Raw genomic sequence first — 15,846 nt, forward strand, 5'->3', positions numbered from 1 at the left:
TCTTTCTTTCTTTCTTTCTTTCTTTCTTTCTTTCTTTCTTTCTTTCTCTTTCTTTCTTTTAACGGAATGCTTCACGAATTTGGTGTCATCCTTGCACAGGGGCCATGCTAATCTCTGTGTCATTCCCATTTTAGTATACGTGCTGCCAAAGTGAGCACCAGAGACTGTTCTTTGATCACCTTCATCTGAAGGGAAATGGGAAAGAACACCTGCCCCCTTTGAACTCTTAAGAGACTTTGGGGTGTATGTCATCAGTTTGCCACTGATCACAGACTGTCTTGTATTATTATCTTTTGGTATCTGCCCTTTCATTCTCCCCCTACCCAGGCAGGGGCCCTGTTCAGCCCAGGGCCTACCTTAGGAATCTTAGTTGGTTCACAGGCCAGGTTGGCTAAGACTTGTCTCCCCAGCATCCTGTGTCCCCACTAGCTGGTCCATTTCCCCCCACGTTGGCTGTGCTTGGGAAAGGCGTGCTACCCTCTTAGAGCAGATCTACGGGCAGTAAGAAGCAGAGATCTACAGAACCCAGATCCTTGCTTCCGGTTTTGCGTAGCCCCTGGACTGCGGCCCTGGGATGACAGCCTTCCTTAACTTAACATAAATGAGACATACATGAGGACAATCTGCTCTCTCTTCATCCAGCTAGGGTTTAGTGAGTGCTGGTAAAGCACAGTTTGCACTGGAGTAATTGGAGAATGGAGTTTGCCCTTCCCAATCTGTGCACAATCTGTTAGCAGCTAAAAACAAATGTTAGCAGTTATAATTACCATCATTTTGTCTCCAGGCTTGGATCACATTCCAGGTGTTCTAGAAGATAGTCCGTTTCCTTTCTTTTCTCTTTTAAGTACCATGCCCTGTTTGAAGCGGCTTCAGAGGGCAATTGTGCTGTAAATCTTCACCTCCTGTATTGGTTCAGGACTCTTTCGTAGTTTGTGCCTAGTAGTTCCTTTGAACTATGCTGTCCCAAGTTAGAAAGACCTTTCTGAGGTATGGCTGCCTCTAAGAACACTGTTGAATTGGTGCCATGGTAACGTTTGCAAAGCAGCTACTGCTAGGATACGGCTCTGACACTTATTACTTTATTTGCATTTCAAACCACCTGTTCCAAAGATGAAAATATACATGAATGCATATTCCAGTCTGGATAAAAGCATACTATCTGACTATTTAAGTGAACGTCTTGGTTTTTTTTTTTTTTTTTTTTTCCTCCCTCCGGCTGTAAGAATCAAGCTCTGAAGTCATGCCTCTCAGAGTCTTTGTCCTGATCCAGAATAAGTGCCAGGCCTCATGTGTGGATACGGTTTGTTGGTTGTGTTGCCTGTGGAGGCACAAGGGCCTTTTCTTAGGAGGCTTGCCCTTCTGGGAGAAGGAGGCACCTATGAAAGGGAGCAGAGACTTGATCTCCCCCAAAAGAGGCGCTTTTTACTACTAGGTCCACAATCCCTGAAGAGAAAGCTCTTCAGTTTGTCCAAACCTGAGTCATTATGTGCTAGTAGTCTCTCTCCTCTTACACATTCTCTGGGAGATCCTTCCTATTGGTATGTAGGTGGGTCCTTCCAGCTTAAGGCAAACTTTGCCTCCGGATCAGTTGTGGCCCTTTCTCCATAGTTAATGGAAGAGCCACTCAGCCTTTTCCCCTCTGTTCCCTTGCCTCCCTTCAACTCCACACCATCTCCTAGGACATTGAACTTGTTGGTAGTCATGATTCATTGTCTATGGCCTCTCCCAATTACTCCCTCTTTCCTCTTCCTCAGGCCACTTGAAGCAACCAGTGGTGATCACTATTGTGTATTTCCATTACCTACCACCAAAAAGTTCTTAAATATATACTATGCTGAAGATAGCCCATCAGGGATAATGGAAGCACCTAGAAGCCTTTCTGCAGCAGTGTTACCACTCTTAACTGGTTCCTCCATCAAACTCCCAGTCTCCACAACAGCAAGTGTCCTTTCTCCTCTAGGGGGCTCCTTCTAGTTTAGATGTTTCATGTTGATCTCTGCCCTTTAAGGGTCTCACGTGTATTCACTTAACTCCTCAGCTAGTTATTTGTCAGTTACATTGTCTTCCATGCTTTTTTTTTGGTGTGTGCTCACTGTTGTATCCCATTCCTTCCCCATGACTGGCCGCTGATCATGCCTTTGTCATTCTCACCTCCTGCCTCCATTTTCATAGTATCTCCTGAGTTTACAACTCAGCAAACTTGTAAATATAAAACCAAAATTTCATCTTTTATTTAACATTAGTAAATGACATCCCATTTAAAAATATTACCTTAAAAATGAACCTCTATCCACTAGTATATTTACCAATTGCATTTTAGGTAATTTTAGGGATGGGTAATCCCTACGTAGCCACCATTTTAAAAAACAGCTCTATTGAGGGATAATTGAAAAATAAAAATTATGTATTAAATTTAGGGCGTACAACTTGATCTTTTTCAAAAAATTTTTTTTTAACATTTATTTATTTTTGAGACAGAGAGAGAGCATGAACAGGGGAGGGTCAGAGAAAGAGGGAGACACAGAATCTGAAACAGGCTCCAGGCTCTGAGCTGTCAGCACAGAGCCCGATGCAGGGCTCGAACCCACTGACCGCGTTTAACAGACTGAGCCACCCAGGCACCCCATCTTGATCTTTTGATGTATTTCTACATTGTGAAATGATTATAACAATCTAGCTAATAACATATCATATAGGTATCTTTTGGTGGGGGGTGCTGTATGAGAGCATTTAAGAGCTACCCTCTTAGCAAGTTCAAGTATGCAATATCGTATTATTAACTGTAGTCACCATGCTGTTCATTAGATCTCTAGAACTGAGTCATCTTGCATAACTGAAACTTTGTACCCTTTGACCAACATTACTCCATATCCTCTTTCCCCCAGCCCCTGGCAATCAACACTTTACTCTAAGCTTCTGAGTGTATTGTATTTTATTTTATTAAAAATTTTTTTTAATTTTATTTTTTATTTTTAAAAATTTACATCCAAATTAGTTGGCATATAGTGCAACAATGATTTCAGGAGTAGATTCCTTAGTGCCCCTTACCCATTTAGCCCATCCCCCCTCCCACAACCCCTCCCGTAACCCTCAGTTTGTTCTCCATTTGTGAGTCTCTTCTGTTTTGTCCCCCTCCCTGTTTTTATATTATTTTTGTTTCCCTTCCCTTATATTCATCTGTTTTGTCTCTTAAAGTCCTCATCTGAGTGAAGTCATATGATTTTTGTCTTTCTCTGACTAACTAATTTCACTTAGCATAATACCCTACAGTTCCATCCATGTAGTTGCAAATGGCAAGACTTCATTCTTTTTGATTGCTGAGTAATACTCCATTGTATATGTATACCACATCTTCTTTATCCATTCATCCAACAATGGACATTTGGGCTCTTTCCATACTTTGGCTATTGTTGATAGTGCTGCTATAAACATGGGGGTGCATGTGTCCCTTTGAAACAGCACACCTGTATCCCATGGATAAATGCCTAGCAGTGTAATTGCTGGGTCGTAGGGTAGTTCTATTTTTAGTTTTTTGGGGAACCTCCATAATGTTTTCCAGAGTGATTGCACCAGCTTGCATTCCCACCAACAATACCAAAGAGATCCTCTTTCTCCACATCTTCACCAACATCTGTTGTTGCCTGAGTTGTTAGTGGTGGCCATTCTGACAGGTGTGAGGTGGTATCTTATTGTGGTTTTGATTTGTAGTTCCCCGATGATGAGTGATGGTGAGCATTTTTTCATGTGTCGGTTGGCCATCTGGATTCTTCTTTGGAGGAGTGTCTATTCATGTCTTTTGCCCATTTCTTCACTGGATTATTTGTTTTTTGGGTGTTGAGTTTGATAAGTTCTTTATAGATTTTGGATACTAACCCTTTATCTGATATGTCACTTGCAAATATCTTCTCCCATTCTGTCGGTTGCCTTTTAGTTTTGCTGATTGTTTCCTTCACTGTGCAGAAGCTTTTTATTTTCAAGAGGTCCCAGTAGTTCATTTTTGCTTTTGTTTCCCTTTCCTCCGGAGACGTGTTGAGTAAGAAGTTGCTGTGGCCAAGATCAAAGAGGTTTTTGCCTGCTTTCTCCTCGAGGATTTTGATGGCTTCCTGTCTTACATTTAGGTCTTTCATCCATTTTGAGTTTATTTTTGTGTCTGGTGTAAGAAAGTGGTCCAGGTTCATTCTTCTGCATGTTGCTGTCCAGTTTTCCCAGAACCACTTGCTGAAGAGACTGTCTTTATTCCACTGGATATTCTTTCTTGCTTTGTCAAAGATTAGTTGGCCGTACATTTGTGGGTCCATTTCTGGGTTCTCTATTCTGTTCCATTGATCTGAGTGTCTGTTCTTGTGCCAGTACCATACTGTCTTGATGATTACAGTTTTGTAGTATAGCTTGAAGTCTGGGATTGTGAAAAAAAATTTTTTTTTAATGTTTATTCATTTGCTGAGAGAGAAAGAGAGAGACAGAGTGTGAGTGGGGGAGGGGCAGAGAGAGAGGGAGACACAGAATCCAAAGTAGGGTCCAGTCTCTGAGCTGTCAGCACAGAGACTGACATGGGCTTGAACTCACAGACTGTGAGATCATGACGTGAGCTGAAGTTGGCCGCTCAACTGATTGGCCACCCAGGCACTCCTATGAGTGTATTTTAGATTCCACATATAAATGACATTATACAGTGTGCGTCTTTCTGTTTCTGGCTTATTTCATGAAACATAACATCCATCAGGTTCATCCACGTTGTGGCAAATGCCAGGATTTTTTTTCAAAGGCTGAATATTCCATTGTATGTATATACCACATCTTCTTTTTTCATTCATCTGTCTAGGGACATTTAGGTTGTTTCCATATTTTGACTGTTGTGAATAATACTGCAATGAATATGGGAGTGCAGATATTTCCTTGGGATACTGATTCGTTCTTTTGGATAAATACCCAGAAGTGGGATTGCCAGATCACATGGTAGTTTATTTTTAATTTCTTGAAAAACTGCCATATTGTTTTCCATAATGGCTCTACCAACTTACATTCTCACAGTATAGAAGGGTTCCGTTTTCCATGTCATCACCAACACTTTGTTATCTTTTGTCTTTTTTTTTTTAACATTTTTAATGTTTATTTATTTTTGACAGAGAGAGAGAGAGACAGAGCATGAGCGGGGGAGGGGCAGAGAGAGAGGGAGACACAGAATCCAAAGCAGGCTCCAGGCTCCAGGCTCTGAGCTGTCAGCACAGAGCCCGACGTGGGGCTCGAACCCACAGACCATGAGATCATGACCTGAGCTGAAGTCAGACGCTCAACCAACTGAACCACCCAGGCGCCTCTCTTTTGTGTTTTTCATAATAGCCATCTGAACAGGTGTGAGGTAATATTTCGTTGTGGATTGGATTTACATTTCCTTACTGATTAGATTATTTGGTTTCTTTTTGCTATTATATATGTTCCTTATATATTTTGGCTATTAGCCCCTTATCACATACGTTGTTTGCAAATGTTTTCTGCCATTCTGTTGGTCATACGTTGTTTGCAAGTGCTTTCTGCCATTCTGTAGGTTGCCTTTTCACTTTGCTGATTAAGTTTCTTTAGCCTTGCAGAAGCTTTTAAGCATCATGTTGTCCCACTTGTCTATTTTTGCTTTTGATGCTTTCACTTTTGGTGTCATATTCAAAAATTTATCACCAAGACCAATGTCGAGAACCTTTTTCCTATGTTTTCTTTTTTAGTAGTTTTACAGTTTCAGCTTTTGTTTGTCTTTAATCCATTTTGTGTTGGTTTTTGTATATGGTGTGATGTAAGAGTCCAGTTTTACTCTTATGCATGAGCCACCATTTTTACTACATCTGTTGGGTATAGGAAAATTCCAAAGGAAGATCCACTTTGCAAAACTCCATTTGGATTGCACAGAATGATTTTGAAAACGGAATTTAACCACAAGGAAATGAAGGACCTTGAACATGGGGTTCTTTCTCACAATTCTTATTGCTAAGTTGACATGCACAAGAAAGGAAAACTTTGAAGAAACATCTATTTCCCCCAAACAGACTCCTTTCTTCTGTCTTCCTTTGTTACCTTGCCATTTTTCATCTTCATTCAGATGAGTTATGATGCATATTATCTATATCAAAGTAATATGCCATTATAATGAAAAAGCTTTACAAAGGTAAAACTCTCTTACATGGACATATATTTTTTAAAAGAGCTTTACTAGGAGCGCCTGGGTGGCGCAGTCGGTTAAGCGTCCGACTTCAGCCAGGTCCCGATCTCGCGGTCCGTGAGTTCGAGCCCCACGTCAGGCTCTGGGCTGATGGCTCAGAGCCTGGAGCCTGTTTCCGATTCTGTGTCTCCCTCTCTCTCTGCCCCTCCCCCGTTCATGCTCTGTCTCTCTCTGTCCCCAAAATAAAAATAAAACGTTGAAAAAAAAGAAAAAAATAAAAGAGCTTTACTCAGTTTAACATCCCCAAATTGTTTCTAATCTATGTTCTGGCATCCCAACTTGGGATACATCTAACTAAGATGGCTTATATGTTGCTAGTTGCTGTCTGTAAAGTGATTTTAATAATTTGTTTTATTGCCCGTTTTCTTACTTTAATTTGAGTGTACTGTGCCCAATTAATTCTATAATTCACTGCTTTCATAGCGGTTTCGTTGACACTGAATAATAATGCCCACATTCATGTAGCAGTAAGAAATTCTCTAAACTGAAGGAAGAAAGCAAGCATGAAATAAAGAAGAACAGAGAATTCAGTAGATTTCATGGGGCCCACTAAGGAATTAGGTAGGAAAAATGGGATAAGACAAGTGTCAGAGTTGAGAGGAAAAGACAAAAAAAGCAAAGGATGAATGTCCTAGCTTGTGATTAGAAGCGGAAAGGCCACAAGGTGGCAGCACAGTCTTAACAGTGGGAAACTGTCTCTTGGACAACCCTTAATTTGCTAAAACCACATGCTTGCAGAATTCTTCCATGTTGGTTTCCCCCTTTATCCTAGCTAACACCAACAAATGTTTAGAATCAAAGGTAATCCTTAAAACTCAAGCTGAGGAAAAGTGCAGGGTAAAGGCACCATCTTTACTCCCACAATCTGAACAGATGCTCTAGAAAAGCTTTCAAACTATCTGTGGGGAAGGCCCAATTTAAGTTGACACACCATCATATACATATGATGTATACATATACATGTATACATCATATACATGTACATATGTGTACAATGATATACACATGATCATTTCGTGAAATTCAATGAAAGTGATTTTATAGAAAAATGAACAAGAAAGATGTAGAAATCATAAGCTCATTTTAAAAAGTAGTTGTTAAAAAATAAATAGACCAAAAGATCTAAAAGTTTTAAATCATGTTTCAGTAAATGGAAATGGAACGCTTGTCTAATTTTGCTTGTGTTGCTGCTGCTTTTGATGTCGTATCCAAGAAATCATTGCTAAGACCAATGTTCTGAAGCTTTTCCTGTCTATTTTCCTCTAGGAGTTTTATGGTTTCAGATCTTATGTTTAAATCTTTAATACATTTTGGGTTGTGTGTGTGTGTGTGTGTGTGTGTGTGCATGGTATAGGATAAGGGTCCAATCTCATTCTTGTGCATACAGGTGTTCAGTTTTCCTAACACCTTTCGTTGAAGAGACCATCCTTTTCCCATTGTGTAGCTTGGCACCCACATCAAAGATCATTTGACTGTATGGGTGTGGGTTTATTTCTGGGCTCTTTATTTTGTTCCATTTCTCCATATGTCTATCTTTATGTAAATATAAACAGAACAAAATAACATAGGAAAAAAGAAAAAAATACCAAAACTGTACATGTTGTTTCTTGAAAGTATATGTACAGATGACTAATATAGAGAATCACTATTGCTGTTATTATACTCTAGTTATATTAAAAAAATTTTGAGGGATATAATACATATACATTTTCAGTGTCCTATATATACACATTTTATGAGAATCATATAGATCCGCTTATAAAATTTTTATTGTGACCAACCAACTGGCTTTTTGCTTGTTACTTTATTGAATCTAGGCCCAGTCGATGATAACACTATTTGCAGGATATAAAATATATCCAAACTGATTCTGTGTTTGTTTTGGTAGCATTATAATAGGGACAGCCAGTTTCAAGAGGTATGTTGGTAGGAGTAGAGGAAGAGATTTTAAAACAATTTCACAAGCTCAAGGTATTCATTTTTAGAAGTTTTAAAAAACAAAGCGAGTGGTACTGTATTTTCAAAATTCATCAGTAGCCAGTTCCAACAATTTATCCAAAAGGTTATATTAAATTTCAGTTATCTTTCAATGAAAGGACTAGTTGATGGTCCCATGAATTTCCTATGCATAGATACTCTATCAAAATTGTTATATGTTGCATTGATGATAGTCGTGAAAATTACGAGACATGATATAACAATCTCTGGAAACTCTGTCGTTCCACACTTGTAATACTTATTTTGACTTTCAGTCATCTGCTATTGAAAAACATGTTGGATTTCTTCCTTGTTTGAAAATATTGAGATTGTTAACATGTGATTTCAGACAAATAGGCAAATGACTGTCTAATATACTTTATCTTGGAAAAGTTGGGCCCAAACTAGTTTCTTGCCCAAAGTAGCTCTGAGAGTTTATTCAATAATTCAAACATTCTCTACACAACTTTCCCCCTGGATAACCATTGTCCCTAGCATGGGAAGCAGTTGTTGGTGATCGGCTTCCATATTATCACATAAACAGAATAATTTCAAATGTAATACATTAACCTTTGTGTAATTCATAGTTTTTACTGTGTAAAAACACATTGATTATTTCAACTTTTTCGACTGTTTTTTTTCATAGTACGATTTTCTTGATGAAGGAAATAATGTGTTGCTTTGCATTCTGGCTCAAGTTTCTTAATCTGAGCAATTATTCTAGAACTTTCTCCCATGATTTAAACTCTAAATCACTTTTCTGATATAAATCATCCAGGGTCATCTCTAAAAGTTTCTAAATATTTACTCTCAATTTCTGTACTTACATCGTTCACCCTGGTAACAGTTTATAAATGCACACATGTCACAGACTCAGCTTTGAATGACATTGCTCTCATGTACTTCTTCCATTTGATTTGTCACTATTAGGTAGTGACTCTACTTAACTGAGTTCACTAAATTTTATTTAAGTTAATTCCTCTGGCTATCTTATAATATAAATGATAAAGAATTTAAGGGGTGATTGGTTGGCTCAGTTGGTTAAGCGTCTCGCTCTTGATTTCGGCTCAGGTCATGGTCTCATGGTTCCGTGAATAGATCCCTGCGTTGGGCTCTGGGCGGGCAGCACCGAGCTTGCTTGGGATTCTCTCTCTCTCTCTCTCTCTCTCTCTCTCTCAAAATGAATAAGTAGACATTGAAAATAAATCAATGATAAATAATTTAAATGAAAATATTATTTGTTAAGTAGAGATTAACATTTACTGAATGCCTACTTTGTGCCAAAAATTTTACATGCCTTACATCCCTGAGAGGTGCCTATTATTACAATTTCCATTTTACAGGTAAGGAAACTGAGGTTCAAAGTGTTGCTCAAGATGACATAGCTAATAATTGGTAGAGCTGGGATTTGAACCCAGAGCACTCTAAAACTCTTTTCTTTATTCCATAACCCCTCGATCATGTCCTACTTTTTGAGAAAAAAAAAAAAAAAAAAAAAAAAAAAAAAAAAAGTTGAATTTATGTTCTAGCTTTAAGATAAATGGGAAAAATCAAATTTCAAAAGTGAGACAATGATAAAGTCAAGAAAGAGAAGCAAACATAGTAAAAGTGTGTCATGATGAGATGATAAAAACAACTGAAAAATGTTTCTGTCAGGAGAAAAGAACATTTTTTTTTAAACCAAGTTCATTGAGGCATAATTTACACCCATTCTAAGTGTGCAGTTCTATGAGTTTTGACATATGTATATATTCATGTTACCACCATTACAATAAAAATAAAAAACAGTTCCATCAAGCCCCAATTTTCCTTGGGTCCCTTTCTTCCCCATCAATCACCCTTCCTAATGGCTCTAAGGAAGTATTATCATTTTGCTGTTAATATAGTTTTATTATTTTTAACTTAATATATTTTAAATTTATTTTTTATAAATTTTTTTAATGTTTATTTATTTTTGAGAGACAGAGACAGAGTGTGATTGGGGGAGAGGCAGAGAGGGAGACACAGAATCTGAAGCAGCTCCAGACTCTGAGCTGTCAACACAGAGCCTGACACAGGTCTTGAACCCACAAGCCACGAGATCATGACCTGAGTTGAAGTTGGACGCTTAACTGACTGAGCCACCAAGGTGCCCCAGATTGGATATGTTTTTTTCCCAAGTTTCACATACATGAAATCATAAAGTATGAATTCTGGCATCTTTCATTTGTTGCTCAGCACATTTTTGAGATTCACCCACGTGATTGTGTATATCAGTAGCTTGTTACTTTTTAATAGTGAGTAATATTTCATTGTATAGATATGCTATAATTTATCTGTTCATTTGTTGATGGACATTTGTATTGTTTCTAATTTGGGGCTGTTATGAAAAAGATGCTCCGAACATTCATGTCTAAGTCTTTGTGTGGACATATGTTTCTATTCCTCTTAGACAAATACTAAGAGTGGAATTGCTAGGTTGCAAGATAAATGCATCTTGACTTTCTAAAAACTGTCAAACTGTTTTCCAAAGTAGTTGATTGTTTTAAATTCCCAGTAGCAACATACGAGCATTCCAGTTATTCTACATCCTTGACAACACTTGGTATTGTCAGTGAAAGGAAGCATTTGACATCAATTTAGAAAGACTAGTTTCTTTTTAGCTTGCCATTTGACAGGAAGGGAGTACACAGTGGATGGGATTCTGTAGTACTTCTGTTTCTTCATTTGCATAACTAACCCCCAATAAATCTCCAAGGGCACCATGCTTATCAAGAAATTTGATATTTGGCTTCTCACTGCTTTCAGCTCCTCTTGTGCCAGTTTCTTCCAAGTGAAGTCACTGATAGTGCTGAGCTGAGCTCAGTCCAATCTCATCCTTCAGTTAGTACTAGAGTCTGTGGAAGCGGAGAGAAAATATTATGGCCATGGACACAATAGGTAGAGGATATGGTGAGCTCTGAAAATCCTCTTAAGTGCTTGCTGTTAATAAGTCTGTTGTCAGTCTAATTGTTTCTTTGTAGATATTACCTTTTCTCTAGTGACTTTTAAGACCATTCCTCGCCTTTTATGTTTTATAGTTTTAACATGTGTTTAAGTATGGATTTAGTTTTATTTCTCCTGCTTGAAATCCAAGTTTGGTGATTCTTATTTTTCATGAATTCTGGAAAACACTTAGCCATTATCTCTTGAAGTATTTGTATCCTCCATTGTCTCTTTTCTCTCTTTTTGGAACATCGATTAGTTATATATGGAAACTTCTTACAGAACTCTTAATTTTCTGCTGTAATTCCTATTATTCATCTGTCAATACTGCATTCTATGTATTTTCTCCAGATCAATCATCTAGTTTTCTGCTTTTCCCTACAAGTCTGTTAATATGCTATTTAATCCACTTAAATTTGGGGAGCCTGGGTGGCTCAGTCGGTTAAGCATCTGACTTCAGCTCAGGTCATGACCTCATGGTTCAGGAGTTTGAGCCCTGTGTCTGGCTCTCTGCTGTCAGTGGAGAGCCTGCTTCTGGATCCTCTGTCCCCCTCTCTCTCTGCCCCTCCCCAGCTCATTCTCTCTCTCACTCTCAAAATAAATAAATAAACATAAAAAATACATACAATCCACCTAATTTAATCCATTTATTGGTTTATTTTTTTAAGTCATTGAATATAGAATGGCTCAAATTAACAACTCAGGCAACAACAGATGTTGGTGAGGCTGTGGAAAAAGAGGATCTCTTTTGCATTGTTGGTGGGAATGCAAACTGGTGCAGCCACTCTGGAAAACCGTATGGAGTTTCCTCAAAAAATTAAAAATAGAACTACCCTATGACCCAGCAATTGCACTACTAGGTATTTACCCAAAAGATACAAAAATGCTGATTCAAAGGGGCACATGCACCCCAATGTTTATAGCAGCACTATCCACAATAGTCAAGGTATGGAAAGAGCGCAAATGTCCATTGACTGATGAGTGGATAAAGATGTGGTATATATATACACTGGAATATTACTCAGCAGTCAAAAAGAATGAAATCTTACCATTTGCAACAACGTGGATGGGACTAGAGTGTATTATGCTAAGTGAAATAAGTCAGAGAAGACAAATATGATATGATTTCATTCATATGTGGAATTTAAGAAACAAAACAGATGAACATAGGGAAAGGGAAGCAAAAATAAGATAAAAAGAGAGAGAGAGACCAACCATAAGAGACTCTTAAATACAGAGAATGGGGCACCTGGGTGGCTCAGTCCGTTAAGCATCCGACTCTTGGTTTTGGCTCAGGTCATGATCTCACAGTTCATGAGTTCGGGCCCTGCATTGGGCTCAGGGCTGGCAGCATGGAGCCTGCTTGGGATTCTCTTTCTCCCTCTCTCTTTGCCCCTCCTCTGCTCATGTGCTGTCTTTCTCTCAAAATAAATAAATGAACATTACAAAAATTTTTTTAAATAAATAAAAACAATAGAGAACAAACTGAGGGTTGCTGGTGGGGTGTTGGGTAGGGGATTTGGGCTAAATGGGCAATGGGCATTAAGGAGGGCACTTATTGGGATGAGCACTGGGTGTTATATATAAGTAATGAATCACTAAATTCTATTCCTGAAATCGTTATTACGCTATATGTTAACTAACTTGGATTTAAAAAAGAAAAGCCACTGAATATATATACATATATTACATTGTATGTATATAATTTCTAGAAGCTTTATTTTGTGCCTGTATTTTTCTCCATTTTCATATTTTTTACCTTTTTAATCTTTAATTATTTTAAATGTTCTTATTATATAGTTTGTAAGAAATACTTCTATTATTTAATGTTCTTGGGAATTTAACTCTGCTTTTTGTTATTTCTGCCTGCTCTCGCTCATGGTGAATTGTTCCTTTGGGTGTTGTCAAGTTTTGTTTTTTAAGTCATGCTTGGTGGGGATCCTCTGTGGTCTGCAATGAAGATATGCTCCACAACAGTGGTTCTTAATCTTTGCTGCACATTAGAATCACCTAGTGAACCTTTAAAAATTAGAATGGCAGCTTGAACCCCAGACCAGTTAACTCAAATACTATGAATATGAGACTTACATATTAGCGTTTTTAAAGCTCCATAGTCATAGAAAACGAACAAGCAAACAAACAAAAAACTTTGCAGTCATGGTTGAGAACCACTGCTCTAGAAGAATTTGCCCTTAATTTTTAGGCACTACAAGTGTGTTTCTAGCCCTGGATCACCTTAATATCAATTTCTCATCTCTGGGTTCCTGAACTATGTAAGTAGTATACATTTTTTTTTAACAGTAGAAAAACGTTTTAAATGTAGAGTATCAACAAAGCCAATTTGATATTTGTTTTTGGGGGTTTCCCCCAACTTTATGGATAAACATAATTGTATATATTTAAAGTGTAAAAAGTGATGATTTTATGTACATATGCATTATGGAGGGATTACCAAGATCAAGTTAATTAACACGTTCATCACCTCACATAGTTAACTCTGGGGTTTTGTTTATTTTTGTGGTGAGAATGCTTAAGGTCTAATGTCAGCAACTTTCAAGAACATAAGTATACAATACCATATTATTAACTATAGTCACCATGCTGTACATTAGATCCTCAGAACTTATTCAACTTATAACTGAAAGTTTGTGCCCTTTGAACTACACCTTTCCATTTATCCCTCCCCCCAACCCTTGGTAACCTCCATTTTATTCTGTTTCTATGAAATAAGGTTTTACTTTCTTTCCTTTTTCTTCTTTTTTTTTTTTTTTCTTTAAGATTCCACATATAAGTAATACCATACAGTGTTGGTCTTTGGCTTATTTCACTTAGCATAATGCTCTCAAGGACCATCCATATTGTTGCAAATGACAAGATTTCCTTTTTTTAATGGCTGAATAATATTGCACTGAATATATACTCCACGTTTTCTTTATCCATTTATCTATTGATGGACATTAAGTTGTTTCTATATCTTGGCTCTTATAAGTAATGCTGCAATGAACGTGGGAGGGCAGATATCTCTTCAAGATACTGATTTCAGTTTTGTGGATATATACCCAGGAGTGGGATTGCTGGATCATGTGGTAATTCTATTTTTAATTTCATGAGGAACTGCTATACTGTTTTCCATAATGGCTGCATCAATTTGCATTTCCACCAACAGTGTATAAGGATTCCCTTTTCTCCACATTCTCATCAACATTTGTTGTCTTTTGTCTTTTTGATAATAGCCATCTTAACAGGTGTGAGGTCATATCTTATTGTGGTTTTGATTTGCATTTCCCTGATGATTCGTGGTGTTGAACACCTTTTCATGTGCTTATTAGCCATTTGTTTGTCTTTGGAAAAATGTCACTTCAGATCTTTTGTCTGTTTTTAAACTGGATTATATGCTTTTATGCTATTGAATTCCGAGTTCTTTATATATTTTGGATATTAACTCCTTGTCAGGTATATGGTTTGTGAATAATTTCTCCCATTCTATGGGTTACTTTTTTAACTTATTGATTGTTGCTTTTACTGTGCAGAAGCTTTTAGTTTAATGTAGTCTCACTCGTTTATTTTAGTTTTTGTTGCCTGTGTTTTTTGGTGTCTTATCCAAAAACTCATTGCTAAGACCAATGTCAGGGAGTTTTTTCCCGATGTTTTATTTTAGGAATTTTATGGTTTTAGGTTTACATTTAAGTCTTTGATACATTTCCAGTTAACTTTTATGAGTAGAGTAAGATAGAGGTCTGGTTTCATGTGGCTGTCTAGTTTTCCCAACACCATTAAGAGACTGCCCTTTCCCAGTGTGTGTTTTGGTGCCCTTGTCAAAAATTAGTTGACTGTATATGCACGACCTATTTCTAGGCTTTTTATTCTGTTCCATTAGTTTATGTGCCAGTACCATACTCTTTTGATTACTGTAGCTTTGTAATATAAATTGAAATCAAGAAGTATGATGCCTCCAGCTTTATTCTTCTTTCATAAGATTGCTTTGGCTATTCTGGGTCTTTGTAGTTTCATATAAATTTTAGGATATTTTTCTATTTCTGTGAAAAATGCCGTTGGAATTTTGATAGGGATTGCATTGAATTTGTAGATCGCTTTGGGTAGTATGGATGTTTTTTTAAGAATATTAATTTTTCCAGTGCAAGAACGTGGAATATCTTTCCATTTATTTGTGTTTTTTTCAGTTTCTTTAATCAATGTCTTGTAGTTTACAGTGTAGAGGTCTTTCACCTTTTTGGTTAAATTTATTCCTAAGTATTTTATTGTTTCTGATGCTATTATAAATGGGATTGCTTTTTTAATTTTATTCAGATATATTGTTGTTAGTGCATAGAAATGCAAATGACTTGTATGTTGATTTTGTATCCTGCTCCTTTACTGAATTCATTTATTAGTTCTAACAGGTCTTTTTGTGTGGAGTTTTTACGGTTTTCTACATAGAACATTCATCTGCAAACAGAGATAATTTTACTTCTTCATTTCCAATCTAGATGCCTTTTATTTCTTTTTCTTGCTTAATTGCTGTGGCTAGGATTTGCAGTACTATGTTGAATAGAAGTGGTGAGAGTGGGCAGTCTTGTGTTGTTCCTGATTTTAGAGGAAAGGCTTTTAACTTTACCATTGAGTATGATATTAGCTGTCAATTTGTCATATGTGGCCTTTATTTTGTTGAGGTGTGTTCCTTCTATTCCTAATCTGTT

At 37.3% G+C, this 15,846-nt stretch overlaps 2 protein-coding genes and 1 non-coding gene across 4 annotated transcripts in view; 1 reads left to right on the forward strand and 2 right to left on the reverse strand.

The window, feature by feature from the left end:
* Nucleotides 1–1,111, reverse strand: part of APOBEC4 (apolipoprotein B mRNA editing enzyme catalytic polypeptide like 4) — a 6,932-nt gene extending 5,821 nt beyond the window's left edge. The window contains exon 1 of the mRNA XM_040446569.1: nucleotides 768–1,111. The gene's annotated coding sequence lies outside the window, so the exon portion shown is untranslated. The remainder of the gene's footprint in view (nucleotides 1–767) is intronic.
* RGL1 (ral guanine nucleotide dissociation stimulator like 1) overlaps nucleotides 1–15,846 on the forward strand; it is a 258,991-nt gene that overhangs the window by 16,621 nt on the left and 226,524 nt on the right. The gene's annotated exons all lie outside the window — the stretch shown is intronic.
* On the reverse strand, nucleotides 56–158 carry LOC121011938 (U6 spliceosomal RNA). Its single transcript, XR_005781867.1, has one exon. It is a non-coding gene; the product is annotated as a U6 spliceosomal RNA (small nuclear RNA).

This window comes from Herpailurus yagouaroundi, unplaced genomic scaffold (genome assembly GCF_014898765.1).
Source record: "Herpailurus yagouaroundi ecotype Mexico unplaced genomic scaffold, PumYag 195, whole genome shotgun sequence".
In the NCBI taxonomy this organism is placed as follows: Eukaryota; Metazoa; Chordata; class Mammalia; order Carnivora; family Felidae; genus Herpailurus; species Herpailurus yagouaroundi.